The sequence below is a fragment of the Sus scrofa genome, chromosome 8 (assembly GCF_000003025.6).
Source record: "Sus scrofa isolate TJ Tabasco breed Duroc chromosome 8, Sscrofa11.1, whole genome shotgun sequence".
Lineage (NCBI taxonomy): Eukaryota > Metazoa > Chordata > Mammalia > Artiodactyla > Suidae > Sus > Sus scrofa.
In genome coordinates, this window is record NC_010450.4 from 18,176,851 (window position 1) to 18,193,303 (window position 16,453).

Consider the following 16,453-nt stretch of genomic DNA (forward strand, 5'->3'; position numbering starts at 1 on the left):
CACGATCGACCTTGAAAATAAATGCTGAGATGTGGTGAAGCCCACACCTCTTTTCTTTCCTAGGGCTACACAACAGATGTGAGCCATGGGGTGGGAAGGAAGAGCAAGTTCAAGGATGTGGGAGAAGAGGGGAGGTGCAGGGATGCGAGGCACAGGGAGCCCCTGGTGTTGAAACTACCCTGGCCTCCTTAGAATTGGTGGCACAGAGCCAGAGAGCCTCCCTTCCAGATGCTGCCAATGAATTCAGCATCCCCACAGAGGAGGAGGAGAAGGAAGAAGCCCCAGGAGTCTAGAGAGGAGGTGAGGCATGAGGGGAGGAGGGCCTCCCAGCAACCTTATCCCAGCAGGGATCTCTGATTCCACCCTCTGACCTCTCCAGCCTTTTCTCAGGTGGCAATCCGACTGCACACCTCTCCACATCACTTCTTTGCTCGCCTGATGCTCTGTTATCAACCACTGCAAGTCTGAACGCCTGGACCTCACTCAGCCATCTGGTCTACCCTACCTGTTTTGTCCACAGGACTTAGCCTTAGGTGGAAGACCAATGGGCCACTTTGTATGTGGAGATAACCCAAGTGGCAAATAACAAACCACCAACGTTTTAACCTAAGCGCTTGATATGCCCTGCTTCATTTCCAAATCGCTCGGCCCCCGGCTCTCGGAAAGAGGTTGACCCAAACATGGAATCAAGTGGACACTGTTATGTTACCTGAACAGCACATACTCAACAAACACTTGTCCAAATCACTTAATTTGGTATCATGGGACTTAAAGCCTCAGCTCCTAATCTACCAAACCCTTCCCAGCTCAGCAACAAGCATCACCAAATCATCAGGAAAATAATCAATAGGGAAGAAGGACCCGTTGTGAACAGTCAGATAGATGTTTTCAGATGAGGCAAGACACACGGGTAGGAACAACCAGATCATATTTATATGTTGGCCATTTCTATGACATTTCTAACATACAAGGTGGAAAAAGGCTGTTTTTCAAGGAAAAAGACAGGGAGCTAACACAACCAGCACACTGACTATTTCCATTATGTCCAAAACAATGCAACCTCTACACAGAAATCATCTTACTTCAACTTCTTAAGAACCCCATGAGATGCGGAGCATATATCTCATGAAGATATATCTTCATTTTAAAAAGAGCAAAGTGAAAAACAGTCATAAATGTCTAATAACTTGCTTAAGGCACCATAGTTAAAAAGTGGAAGAAGCAAGTCTGAAAACCAGGACTTCTGACTTGCAAGCCAATTACTTTGTCTAGTCATTACATATAAATAATTTAAGTATTTTTTCCCCCTGACTTTAACTTTTTAATCATTCCTTGTTTTACAAGCTTAAGGGAGCAGGCATTTAGTGCATTTAATCTTTCTTTGGTGTTACTCAAACATCACCGTTCTTGCATTGCCCCGGGGAGATGACTGCAAACATGATTTGTTACAATCCCGTTTGATCTCCGGGTATTTATTGAACACCTATCGATTGTCAACAGGGATTCCTAGTTGACAGAAAGAGTTGGAGAGCCAACTTTTTTCATTGTTTTGTATGTTGACTTTGTTATTTGACGCCTTCATCTTATCCTTATGAATATTCTCTAGACATATTTGATTCAAAGACATGTTCCCTCCACTGATGTTTCCAATCTTCAGTAGGTCATACATTATATACACATCAGCTAGTAAATGCATTTAAAAAGACATTTTTGACACACATAAATTCACCCTGCATGATACTTCATGAAAGACACTTCCAAACAGAGAACCTGCTGTCAGACCATAAATAAAAATGTGGAAACGGCTTCTAAAGGATTGCAATTAGCTACAGAGATTAGACGAAACATGGTTTCACATTAATTGATATTTAAATGTAATTGTTTTTAGCTCTGTGGTGTCAAGGTAGTACATAAATCCATCATTACTACTATTTAACAGCAATAGTAACAACCACAATAATGCAACCAAAGTTTCCGAGATTGTGAGTTGCAGTGCCCCAGAGAAGTTAAGTGCATATTTGGAAGGTGGGTTAACTCCTGCAAGCCACCTGGGATCCTTTAATGGCAGTTATTGAAAGAGTTAATTGCCTTCCAAATTGCCTCCCAGTGGAGAAAGTTCATTCCTATGTATATATATACAAATAGTGTGTATATTCATATATATACAAATATGAATATTGTATATATTATATATACATATGTGAATATCATATGAATATATGTGTATTATTTATATATGATAAATCTATATGAATACATGTATATATTATATATGAATACATGTATATATTATGTATCTATATTTGAATATTATATATGAATATATGAACATATATGAATTATTATGTGCATAAATGAATATTATATGTATATATAAATATTATATGCTTCTATATGAGATATGTGTATTATGCATATATACATATATATCTCATAGCTCTGAGGCAGGGTATTACTTTATGCTCAGCTAGATTAACACTGCCCAAAGAGTTTTACTCCATTTCTAAAACTAACTGAAATGTCAACACATTATAAAGAGAGCTATTAGCAATTCAAATATGAAGTTATTCACCACTTCAGACAAAACAAACAAACAAAACAATAAAACCTTTAGAAGATAGTGGGGCGCTTTCTCGGAGGACGTTGAAAGATGAGAAAAGTCAGTAATTTCTAATTGAGCAGACTGCATCTGTTCCATGTTGCCTAAATGGAACGAAAATCTCTAACTCAGGGAAGCCCAACTCCACAGTTTTGACCGCCGTCCACAGGGAATAACAGTGAATCAAGGGGAGCCAGTGTGAGACAACAGAGAAGGGGAGGTAGTCACTGTTCTAGGCAAATATCGCCATGTAGGAATATGGACCCAGAATTTATATATCATTTCATTTCTTAAGGAGGCCCCAAATCTGAATTTTTAGTTTTGAAATTTCGGGATTTTTTGAAACCCCATGTACACCCAACAACATATGACCACAGCTGGATTTGACCCATATGCTTCAAGGGTGCCCATCTGCCCTAAGTGGTTCCCAGTTTCAAGTCTAAGTTAGCAGGTAGAATATTTGTAGATGTACAACTAGTAACTCTTTATGCCATCATTATCTTGGAAATGTAGCCAGGCACAGGGCTGCTTCCAAGAGAGGAAAAAAAAAAAAAAGACCCTATCAATGCCATGATCATTCATCACTGTTAATGTGGCTGATAATTTCTGTTTCTTCTACAGGTTTTTGCTGTAGTGATCTAGCCCTGGACACATCACTTGGAGTCAATGGTGACATAATTCCAATAACAATTTCATCAAAACCAGCCACCCAATTCATCCACAAATCCAAATGCACTCATTATCAAGTGAGGTGAAAGAATACTAAGACCCACCCCTGCCCCATCTCTACTCCTTTCTTAACCAGAGGCCACGATGCCACCCCAAGATGTGTCACTGGCAGCCACAGGAAGGTGGGAGAAGAGAAGCTGTCAAGAATAACTCCTGAGAGAATCATGGATGTGTTTTACAATGAGAAAATTGCAGAAAGAGCCAGTATGTTTAACATGGGTATTCGACAGAAAGAAAATGCTCAAATCCCATCCTATTCCAGAAAGCTTCCCTGGTTCTCCTATATCTGAACTCCCAGGTCAATTCATACTTTCCATCTTGAGTTACAATTACTCAGGCCTGTGGCTAATTTCCAAATTATGGGCAGGGTTCCTTTTATAGTGGAATCTATGTCTGGTTTATCTCTGTGTCCCAAAGGGGAGTTAATCTATACCTAATACATAGGAGCTGTTCTTCAAATGTTTGGTAGGTTGGTAGGTGCGGATGGGTGGATGAATGGAAGGAAAGAGGAAAGATGAATGAGAAAATCTCTACGTTGACCCAGAGAGCAATATCACAAGTATACCTAGTAGATATATTTACTGAGCAAAAACGAACCAACCAACCTTATAAATTGTTTTGTGAACAACAAGGCAGATAACAAGTACTCGGTATTCATTATCCCATAGACATAGCCCCACCTTTTCCTTACTAAGGAAACCCTCCCCATGCCATAGGCCAATCCTGCTTATTTTATTACTTGTTTGTCATTTGTTTGGGGGAGAAGAGGGTCTAGTGTCCCATTTCTGATCCATAAAACTTAGGGCGAAGCCTGCAGAGTCTGAAGGAGGAATTTCCTACCTATGGAGAAAATAAAATAAAATAAAACATACAAACTTACAAGACATCTATCTACCCCATCCTTCCTTTTCTGCTTGGGACGTTTAGTGTGAGGCCATGATACTTTGAGCAGCAGCAGCTATTTAGACACCATGTGGCAACAGACATGAAGAGAACATGAGAGAAGAGGGATGGAAAGAACCTGGATTCTTAATAACATGGCTGAGCTAATGAACAAATCTTGAGACCACCTCTCTCCCCTTTTAAGTAAATAATAGATATGTTTAATATCGTAAACAACTATTACTTGGATTTTCTGAATCTTACAGTAGAAATAATTCCTGATACAGCCTTTCACTCAAAGGCAGATGACAATAAACAACCATAGCCCCGAGTTGCCATTGTAGCTCAGAGGTAATGAACACGACTAGTATTCGTGAGGATGTGGGTTCGATCCTTGGCCCCACTCAGTGGGTCAAAGATTCCAGCATTGCCGTGAACTGTGGTATAAGTTGAAGATGCAGCTTGGATCTGGCGTTGCTGTGGCTGTGATGTAGGGCAGAAGCTACAGCTCTGATTCAACCCCTACTCTGGGACCTTCCATATGCCATGGGTATGGTCAAAAAAAAAAAACAAAAACAAAAAAACCCACAGCCAGGATGGTAATAAAGCAGGGAAATTTGTGGCTGGATCTGAAGCATTTCCACTATCCCACCCTGCAGCAATGCAAAGTCTTGGCGAAAAAAAAGCAGAATTTTAACTGCAATAGTCTAGCACTTCCATCCCGTCAGGCAGTCACACAGTCCAAATGAGTTTCATTCCTGAGACTGACATCTCAGGGACTCATTTTTTGTTCCCATTTGCCTCAAATCACAGTGCTCCGGCATGCCTCCGGGACAATATTTACGCAGGCGTGAATGCACGGCTCACATTAGAACAAACAGAACTTCCTAAATTGGGCAATTTGTGGCTTTGCCCCTCAAGCTTCACTCATCCCTGATTTGAAAAGCACTAAAAGCACATTATTACTGTTTAAGATGCAAACTACTGCCCTGAAAAATATCGCTTTTTACCTGAAGTGAAACAAGTTATAAATTAATGGTTGGACAAGGTTAAGGTGCGTGGGTAAATAGAAATTCCTTAGAACCATGTGTAGGCCATTCTGCTAATATGATGAGGCTATACTTACTAGTGGATTAATTACTCTTTTCTTCTAACTTAATTTATTTCATACTTTAACAAACCAAAATGTCCAGTAGCCACTATGCTTGTGACAAAGAAACACAATAAAAGCAATTTCTCCAGTACAAAAAACAAAGCGTTCCCGGTAATGCATTTTTGAATCCAGCATACCTTCCCCTAATGAGGTTTCAGCATGCTATAAATAACACTAATGAGACTTTGTCTTGCCCATGTAATATATTTCCTTGATATAGCCTTAGATTCTCTGTGTTGCGTGGAAAACTAACAGCCTCAGAAAGAAATGTCGTCCAATAGCACATTAAAACCAAAAGCACAATTAAATATAAATGAATTCAGTAATTTAATTGCACAATTGTCGCTTTAAAAAATTCAGAAGAAAAGTAATGATGTCATTTTTTTAAATCGGTAAATAATAAAAGTGCTTGTGGGATGGTACAATATTTAAATAAACATTTTTCTGGTACAGGGTAGGTAGCAAAGACAGTCATCCATGCCTAAGAAACTCCTACGGCTTGCCAAAAAAATGGGCTCTCTTGGTCTACATCATTCTGCCCATGAGATTCGTGGAGACAAACACCTCAATTTTAACCTTTTTGTGAAAGTGTATCCCCTATTTGCAGGGTCTTCCGATTCTGAACATTAGCAACCAGGATTCATAATATCCCAGTTAAAATAGAATGCCAAGTGCCAATGTATCTAAGAGGCTCTCTAACCAGCTCCCAGTGAAATAAGAACCCTAGGCTATCAGAAATGCAATCATTTTCATATACCAGCGACGGAGCCCTTTCCTGCTGACCAAGTATTAGAAAATCACTAAGGGCTCTTCTTGAGTTCCCTTTTATCTGAAGACTGACCCAATGCATCCTCGCTTTGTCCTCCCAGATAAGATCAGAGATGTGAAACTTTGTCTATAGGAAGATCTAAAAGAAGGCGTCAAGCTTCACTTTACATTGATTTTTATTCAATTCCAATCAAGACCATACACCAGAAATTTACTTACTGGATTCCAGCATTATGATCAGGACAGTGGCGGGGGGTGGGGGCGGGAAGAAGAAAGAGGCTTTTTCATTTTAAGTTAGCTAGTATCGTTCATTCCAGTTCCTGGAACCAAACACAAGCAGGTCGCCTGAGCACATTCTCTGATGGAGCACCCGGCCGCTTGGAACTGTCCTAAGCAGATCTGCTCTTTTGTGGTCATTGTATTTGGGCTTAATACTTGCAATACTTTGTACGTAGAATTTTTTTTACTTTATCCCAGAAAATTCTCCAACAAGTAACTTATTTAGTCATTTGCTCATTCCTCCTTCCTTTTTTTCTCTTATGGCCACACCTGCAGCATACAGAGGTTCTCAGGCAAGGGACTGAATCTGAGCCATAGCTGTAACCTAGGCCACAGCCAAAGCAATGAGGGATCCTTTAACACACCATGCCAGTCCAGGGAGCAAACCCACACCTCTGCAGTGACCTGAGCTGCTGCAGTTGGATTCTTAACCGAGGGCAGAATATCTTTCAACAGATATTTATCAAGCGTCCTTTCTGTTCCAGGCACATTCTAGGCACTGGAAATATGTCGTTAACAAGACAGCCCCGACATTGCTTTCAAGAGCTGACACGAGTGGATTTGGGGTCACAGATGATCAACAAGGAAGCAAATTAAAAAGATTATTTCTAGGAGTTCCCGTCGTGGCTCAGGGGAAATGAATCTGACTAGGAACCACGAGGTTGTGGGTTCAATCCCTGGCCTTGCTCAGTGGGTTGAGGATCCGGCGTTGCTGTGAGCTATGGTGTAGATCGCAGACATGGCTCAGATCTCACATAGATGTGGCTGTGGCGTAGGCTGGCAGCTATAGCTCCAATTAGACCCCTAGCCTGGGAACCTCCATATGCCTCCGGTGTGGCCCTGAAAAAAAAAAAATCATTTCTAAAAGCAATAGGTATACTAAGAAGATAATAAGTACAATAAAAATATGAAAGAAAATAATGCAATAGAAGCTCAAGAGTAAAGGGCTTCCCACTTTGGATTGTGACCAGGGAAGACTTTTCTGGAAGCTGACCTGTGAGCATGACGAGGGAGAGCCAGCCATTGCAAAGATCTGGGAAGGACACTCCTGGCAGAAGAAAGAGCATGTGCAAAGTCCAGCAGGGAGAACGACTTGGCACATCCAGGCACGTGACGAAACAGGCAAGGCAGGTGGGATGGTCCCCATTTGGATAAAACAAAAGCCCTGGCAGGATTTTGTGAAAACCCACTGGCGTCTCAAACAAAGCCCTCAGCCTCCCCACCCTACCTCTCCCTGCACTTTTCAGGTTAAAAGAGTCTGAGTGGGTTAAGGATCCGGTGTTGTCACTGTAGCAGCTCAGGTCGCTGCTGTGGAGCCGGTTCCATCCTTGGCCTGAGAACTTCCACATGACACAGGCGAGGCCAAAAAAAAAAAAAAAAAAATCTGTTGCGTGCTTTGGGACAGAGTTCCAAGTGGCCCTTGGGCAGCCCAGCCTCAGAACTGTGCGGCATTTCCCACTGGGCTCTCTTCTGGCCTTCACAAGGTTTTTTGGGGGTGTTTTGTTTGTTTTGTTTTCACGATGGCCACACAGTGAAGTTGGTAAGTTATCACTGGAAAGACATCATCTTAGATTCCTCTGAAACGGATGACACCTCTCCTGCGCAGAGGAATTCCCAGAAAGCTTTTTGGAACCCTCAAGTCATACTATCCCCATAAATAGAGAGCTTTCTACTCTTCCAAGAAGACAAATGGCCTGGATTCGAGTTCTGCCAATGTCTTTACCAGCTGCGTGGCCTCAGGCTCATTCTGTGCTGCGGTCTCCTCTTTGGTGAAACAGAATGAATAGCAAGACCAACGCTGTCCGGTTGCCGCGAGCACAAGTGAGGGAATCCATGCAAGGTGCCAGCTAGGACAGGGCAATGCCTACTAATGTCCTGGGATGTTGTTTATCAACGTTATGTCTCTAGGAACAAGTCCACCCAGATGAGAAACAGTCCCCCCCCCAAAAAAAAAACCAACCCTTTTCATCTCTCTTTTTTTTTTTTCTCTTATTTGTAAAAGGCCTTTTGGAGAATAGCTATTACATGCTTAGCATTTGCAGTTTTCTCCTCTCTTTCACCTCGAAGTGCCTAGTGGGCAGAGAATGTGTCTTTTTAATTAACTTTCAACAGAGCCTGGCACACAGCACATAAAGGGGCAGGGGTGGCTTCCCCAGAAAAGAATGCCACCCCCTCCAGAAACCTCTGCCACTTGGTATGAGGATAAAATGAGATGACAGACAAGAGTGCACTGTGGAGCTAAAGTCCCTTGGAGGAACAAGACATAATTGCTGTTAATAATAAATAGTCATAATAAAGAAGTTCCATACACGTTGGGTGAACCATCCCCACGTCCGCAGGCGTGCTGGAACAGTCATCTCCAAGTTCTACGCATGTCTTCACAGCGTCATCACAAAAGGCCCCGCTGGGTTCCGCAAGTCGGACCTCAGTGTCTCATTCCCACAGCTCCCCCGTGCAATCTCCGCTTACGCAACCTCTGGAATTCCACACGACGGGGACAACAGCTGTGTTAGGCCAGCCCGTCATTCATCTCGGCGCCCCTCGCAGTAACTCAAAAAGCCTGTGATCACTTGGAAACGACCTCTGATGGGAGAAGGCGGCGTGGCAGACGGAATTTACAACAAAGCCCTGCCTGCAGAAATCTTCCTGTCACCTGCCGGCCACATAAACCATTAGCATCCCAGCCATCGCGCGCAATGAGCTACACAGGCATTTCAAAACCAAGCACTTTGCCGCTATTTATGGGCCGAGTCAGGGCTTCTAGCAGCTCTCTGATTTTCTTGTCGGCCTGCCAGAAGAGAAGCTACAAAGAACAGCGCCGTTCCCCACCCTCCTAGAGTTTGAACGTTTGAAGAAAATTAAAAGAAAAAAAGCCCCAAACGTTCAAAGGTGCTGCTCCCCGTCCCCCACCCCGAGTGGGCTTCGGCTTCGCCTTGCGGTGATTCTCTGGCTCTGCAAACACTTTTAGCTCCACTGCGGGGCCACTGCCTTCCGCTAAAGAGGAAATTGACAACCGAATATCATTTTTGTCTAATTGCCCTACACAGAGCTCTCACCAAAGGCAAGCCACAGTGGAATATCATTATTTTTAGAACACTCCCCGGTTTTAACATTTTAGCAGCCACGTGATCTCGTAGAACCACAGTGGTCTTAAAGGAACCATTTTACCCCATTCCCAGAAACAGATAAATATAGACACACATATATAAACATTTTTTAAAATAAGCCCTTTACCCTTACACAAGCTGATAAAAATATACTCAAAAGCCATGCCCACATCTATTTGTAAGTACAAGGCTAACATGGGAGATTTAAAGTGTTGACTGGTCCTCCTTGATAGTGTTTTTCACTTGCGTGTTAAACTAAGTAAGGTCACCACAACGAAACGTTTTTCTAAGTCACTCCTGTTTATTAGGAAATTCAGGATAAGAGGCTTCAACCAAAAAAAAAAAAAAAAATCACTGCAATCTAAAAATAACAAAAGGTGCATAACAAATTTGTCCTCATTTTGTTCTTAATAGAAGGTGTTTCCAGTGCATTGGCGAGAATGACCTAGCAAACGCGTCACCTTGTACAGTCAATTTATTCCTTTATCAGGCAGTCATCAGGGAGGGATTTTGTTTTGCATTGTCTCAACATAAAATGGAATGCCAAGCCTGCTTTCCCTGATGCCGGGAGGGAGGCTCTTTTGTCAGGAAACCTTTCGGAAAGATGACTGATCAAGACCAAAAAGATGAGGCAGGGCTCATCTTCATGTTCCTCCCGCCGCCGCCCCCGGATAACAGAACCTCTCCATCAGAAGCTGAGTTAAGTCCAAAGCAGGACCCCTTTTGGCTCAGTGCCCCCACTTCCCCAGAAACACTCAGAATGTCTCCTCAAAATCAACTGGTTCACAAGACCTGAAAGCAGAAGGCAGGTCTTGTGCCTTGTCAATTTTTCAGTCGTAAAGCTAAAGGGAGGAGAGATAAGGGGCTGCTGAGTGGGCAGCGAGCTGGCTGTCAGGAGATCAGAGGAGCAGGTAGGAGCTGCCCACCACAGTCACCTCTTCATTTGCACCTCCTTATTGTAACAAGCCTAATGGAAAGCCAGAGGACCTGCCCGACTTGACAATGATAGAGAACACGCTCTTGGCCAAAAAAAAAAAAAAATTACAAAGAGCACCTGGTTGGACGATGTTAATACGGTGCATGTGTTCATAGGGAGAGGAAGAAACAAAGAAAAGGATGCTTTGATCCACGTTTTCTGTATCTGGGGTGAGTTCAGGAGATGTGAATTCGGCAGGAGCCATCCTTGACCCCACCAGCCTATCCCCCCAAAGCCACCACCTCTTCACTCACTCGGCAACACATCTAGAATCGTCTTCTTATACTTGAAAAGGGGCCTGAACTTCTTCCATCAGGAACATCCTGCTTGAGTCTTCAATGCTTTCCTGGTCCTCACACGTCCCCTTCTTAGGTTACAGGAATACCCAGGACTGGTGTTCCCATTGTGGCCCAGCGGTTAACGAACCCAATGGTATCCATGAGGACGCAGTTTCGATCCCTGCCTGGCTCAGTGGGTTAAGGATCTGGCGTTGCCATGAACTCTGGTGTAGGTCGCAGACGTGGCTCAGATCCCAGCATTGCTGTGGCTGTGGTGTAGGCTGGCAGCTACAGCTCTGATTCAACCCCTAGACTGGGAACTTCCATATGCCATAGGTGTAGCCCTAAAAAGACAAAAAAGAAAAACAAAGAATACGCAGGACAGATAATGCTGTCAGAGGCCTGAGAGCAATGTCTAAGGACCATAGGAAAGCAGCTGAGAGCAGGAGAGGAAGAAAAATCTCACAGGCATAGAATACTGCCACATACCAAGAACACGGCCTATGTTGCTTCATGGAATCTTTGTTTACAAAAAAAAAAAAAAAAAAAAAGAAGTAGAAGAAGAAGAAGGAAAATTTTAAAAAAGGGAAAGAAAGAGAGAGAGAAAGAAAGAGAGAAAGAAGGAAAGAAAGAAAGAAAGAAGAAAGAAAGAAAACGAACTCTTAAAGTAGATGTTTAACTCCACCATCTGGTACCACCCCCGCCAGGCTGGCCCACAGCCATGTGGGCAGGGGAGGCCGAGACCTCAGGCAAGGAGAGGGACCGCAGGGACCCTGGCAGAGGCAACAGCATGCCTGACATTCACAACCAAGGTTTCATGAGCAGTGACTCCATGCTGATTTCTGTCCATGATGTGTAATCTCTCATTTAATCCCCTGAAGAATTCTGAAATAAGCTTTGTTCCCATTTGAAAGATGAGAAAAATCAAGACTTAAGAGAGAATAAGTAATTTGCCCAAGGTCTTAGAGAGATTAATGGTAAAGCCAGGCTTCAAACCAACTCATTAGACTCCATTGCTTTACTCTCTCCAGCGGTAAGAAGCATGAGATAATTCAAGTTGCTGGTCACCATTCTGGCAAGCTACTCAACCTCTCTGGTCCTTATTTCCTTACCTATAAAACAGAAGTAGTCATGATTGCCAATCAGAGCTCCTGTGAGGATCTGGGGTGAGATATCTGGGCCCTGCAGTGTGGCCGCATCACAGCCAAGCACCTGGAAGGGCTGAAGTTCACGGTCACAGGACAATGGTCAGCCCCTTCAGATGGCCAGCTTTGGCCAGGAAAAGGCCAGTGAGAAAGAACACAGGCTTCTGGCTCCTGGAATGAAGGCTTCTTCCTCCATCCTCGTGTTTCAAACAAGTTAGAACATTGACCTGAGGAAGCTCTGAGCCTGATCATCAGTCTCTGGGGTCACCCTTGCTAGGGTTTACCTCTGGTCCCTTCCTCCTCCTCCTCATCATTCTGGTAGTTGCCTGAGCACAACTGGTACCAACCAGGAAAACATCACTAAGGAGAGATGCAGCTCCAGCCAGAGACCCCACTGGCACCTCCTCAGACCCCGGAGCCACCCCTGCCAGGCTGGGGTAACCCTGATCTGCCCCCCTGCTCTTTCCAGACAACCCACACGGTGACCAGGGGCCAGGACGGCAAAGAAAACCACAAGCCCCATCCACAGCTCTATATTTTAAATAGCATCTCCTCTCTGCAGCCCTACGTGGGAGGGAAACATATGGTCCTACATTCATTATACTCCTGAGTTTAGGTTTGAAACATCATATTTTCATTACAAATAAGCTTTGATGACACTGCCTATTGCAATAATTTCAACGCATGGTTAATTTTATCTGCAGCAGTGGTGAGAGTGGCATACCAATTTACTGCCAGAGGAGAACAATCTGATTTTAGCATCTTAACCCTGAACTTGAGTTCCCTTTGTTCCTGAGAACCCCGTTTTAGCAAGACTCAAAGTGATGGGGAACAGCGCGTCACTGACGGTGACTCAAAGGGTGGAAAAGCTGAGGGGGGAGGAAACTCACTGAGGAACCTGAATTCTCCAAGTGGGGGGGAGGAGAAGACGGGGGCAGAGAGTTTGGGGTCGGTGTGACAGTGTGCTTAGAACCTCAACGAGCACGAGCATGTCAAGTCTTCACAATTTGGCTGGCGACCTGGCAAAAGCAGACTTACTTGCAAGGTTTCTTTATGCTGCATCGGACTTCGAGCCAGGCCAGGAAGCTGCAAGAAAGGCCTCACTCATGGAGACCTTTGTTCTGGGCCAGGAAGCTCAGAGCAAACCGAAATGCAGAGTAAAGTTGCTACTGGATAGGATAGAGAGAAAGGTATACTCCTCTGTAGGAGGCAGAATATATATATATAATTTTTATATAGTTATATATATAATTTATAGTTATATATAAGGATACAGATATCATTTAGAGTTATAGCACATATAAATTATAAATATATATACTATATAATTAATATAATGATACATAATTTTATATATGATGTGTGACTATAATATGTTATAATATTATATACATTTTATTATATGAAATTTATTTTATAGAATATGCACTGATATCTAAATATCTATTTTTATAAATTACAACTTTTTTGCAACCAAATTGCTCCATTCTTATGTGGCAAGCTTTTCCACAGTCATTCGGTTCCACTTCATTTCCCTCCTTCCGTCTTTCAACAGCCTGAGCACCTGCTAGGTGCCATAAAATATTGGGCAAAGAAAAGGGACCCAAGAATACGGTCCCTGTCCCCAAGCAACGGGGACACAGAGTGGAAAAAACCAATTACAGAGATGTGATAAGTTGTTCAGATGTACCAGGAATTCTGAAGAGGAAGTAAGTGACTCTTCCTAGGGATTCAGAGAGGTCTTCAAAGAGGTGGTTAAATAGAAATTGAATCCTAAAAAATTAAGAGGAGTTAACCAGAGTGATGCCACCAGACAGAACTGTTCTTACAAAGGCCCAGAGGCTAAACACAGCTTAGTACTGACATTTGAGGAACTACAGGAACAGAAAAACCCCACGATAACATGTCATGCAATAATGCGAATTTGAACATAATTAAGAATTGGCTTTAACCCTCTCTTCAGCCTCAGTTGTCAAATAGAAACAGCTAAAGTTCTTTGCTCTGTACACACGCATGTGCAAATAGCATTCATGCAAAGAAGGTAGATGCTGGATCACACGTACTAAGTATCCTCCCATCCCAATCACTCCAGAGCAGGCCAGAGAAAGAGATGACAACCAGCAAATTCCCAGAATCACTGCTGCTACAGAACGGTTTGCATCAAGAACTAAGCCAGGGAGTTCCCGTCGTGGCTCAGTGGTTAGCGAACCTGACTAGGAACCATGAGGTTTCGGGTTTAATCCCTGGCCTCGCTCAGTGGGTTGGGGATCCGGCGTTGCCGTGAGCTGTGGTGTAGGTTGCAGACACGGCATGGATCTTGCGTTGCTATGGCTGTGGTGTAGGCCGACGGTTACAACTCCAATTGGACCCCTGGCCTGGGAACCTCCATATGCCGCAGGTGCAGCCCTAAAAAGAAAAAAAAAAAAAAAAGAACTAAGCCAGAGTAGACCTCTACCACCGCCTGGTGCCAAACTGCAGGTAAGACTGGGATGGATTTGGGTCTTGCAGCAAAATCTCTGAAACCTGTGTCCTCCCTACAATGGCTCTCCCAGTCACTCCATCTACTTCATTGTCACCAAGGCCCCTACGCCCCTCATTCCGCGCAGGTGAGGCCTTGGAACCCACTGACTGCATTATGAGCGGCTTTACTATAGTTGGTTCAGTGTGAACAGCAGGGACTGGTGAGAATGGACAGAGGGCAGGGTAGACGAAGCATGAAAACAAAGCCCTGATTATTGTGTCGCATATCCCAGGTGCCAAGCTGAAGGGTTTGGACATTATCTCGAGGTCCAAGGTGGGGGTTGGGGGGCAGCGAGTGAGTATAAGCCAGGGATTCAAAAGCTGGACATAGATGCCATTTGTTTGGCCTGCACGAAGTTTGCAACACCAAGACATTCTTCGTAAATCAGCATCTCTGACTTTCCTTAAGTGGTTGTGCTGACTTTCCCATTAGCTGGAATAGCATTGCTCTTTGCCGATGGATTATGCTCCCCTCGTCACCAGAAGCCCCATCACGCCTCATCAGACCCGTGCCTTTGGTAAACCTGATCCCTGCAGGAACCCGGGTTTGCTTTTTTAAAAATTGTTAAAAGGAAGCTTTAAGAGAATCAAATGTGCATGTGACAAAAATCACTCAAGCAGCAGTGTCCAGAATGGGTGACAGGAATGGGGAGTGACGGCAGGCAGAAGAAGCTTGTTGGAAGGTTACAAAAATCATCAAGGTTCCACAGGCAGAACCCATGGAAAAACGTCAGAAATGGCTCGGACTACACCTTCAATAAGTACCTTGTAGCTGGCTACACGATCTTCCCATGCTAACCCATAACCCCATCATCTAAATGCAAATGTCGAGGTGTCAGAGCAGCACCACGGTTTGACAATACTGATGGGAAACACAATAAATACGGAGGCAAATACACCAGTCAGAAGTAAAGTAAATTAATAGTACAGCTTAGCTGGGATCACAAATGAATCACTCTAAAAGCAATTTTGTCCTGTTGTAAAATGAGATAAACACCTACTTGCCAGTTATTTTAGGAATAACACAAATCAGCCCATCTGTCTTAATTCAGTGGTACTCATCATACATTTTTTTCAAAGTTATCACTTTCTCAAGAGTCATCCCATAGATGTCAACAGACACCTGACATTGACAGGCTATGGCACGACCTGCAATCTGGGTGTCACTTCGAAGCAGCCTTGAAACCTCAGCTACACGTCTTTGCTGGAAGTGACTAGTTCTCTAGAAAGCTGGGGAGCGGGAGCCCTCAGGAGCCGGCCAGATACAGTCTCGAGAGGACACTGGAGGGGGGGAGCCGAAGAGAGAAACACGTTTTCTTAGGAAGGAGATGCAAATGTGAGTACACACGACCATTTACTGCACACTAAATTACTAATCAATCTCTGCTAGTGGGACAGACTGTCCGCCGAGGTTGTAAGAGTCATATTCAACCTATAATGGGAGATGCTAGAAAGGGGGACCGCACTGTTTAAATTGTATTCACGCTTTGTACTCAGATATAAATAAGCTTGCTGATGGTATCACGGTGTCAGATTTATGGTAAACACAGGAGAGCACAAGAATTTCAGAAACCTCCCTGGGTCTTGCAATTTCTCAGAGCAAATACTTTCCACTCCCTCCTTGAATGACAGAAAATATGGGCTGAGAGGGAGTCCAGAGAAACTCCTGAAATGCACAGTTAGAAACTTAAGGCTCCATAGAAAACCCTGGGTTAGACAGCCTGAGGTGAGGGCAGCGCTATGGAAAGAGCTCAGATATATGCTTTATGCCTAACCCAAACTGCATGCAGAATAATGTTCTCTGACTACAGAGAGTCCAACAATGATATTCCACACACCTTAAATTAATCAGGACGGGGATCACATAATTAACTCCCACTTTTCATTATCATTCTGGGCTCTCGAGAACCTTGCCAGGTCCTCCCTCCACGAGAGTGCCAACAAAATGCCTGTAAATTCATTCTCTTGTCACAGGCAGCGAGCACGCAGACAGGCTTCCTCCCCATCCCATTCCCCC

The 16,453-nt window shown here is 43.7% G+C and overlaps 1 protein-coding gene across 2 annotated transcripts in view; it reads right to left on the reverse strand.

Moving 5' to 3' along the window:
* PPARGC1A (PPARG coactivator 1 alpha) overlaps window positions 1-16,453 on the reverse strand; it is a 686,110-nt gene that overhangs the window by 335,007 nt on the left and 334,650 nt on the right. The window lies entirely within an intron of this gene.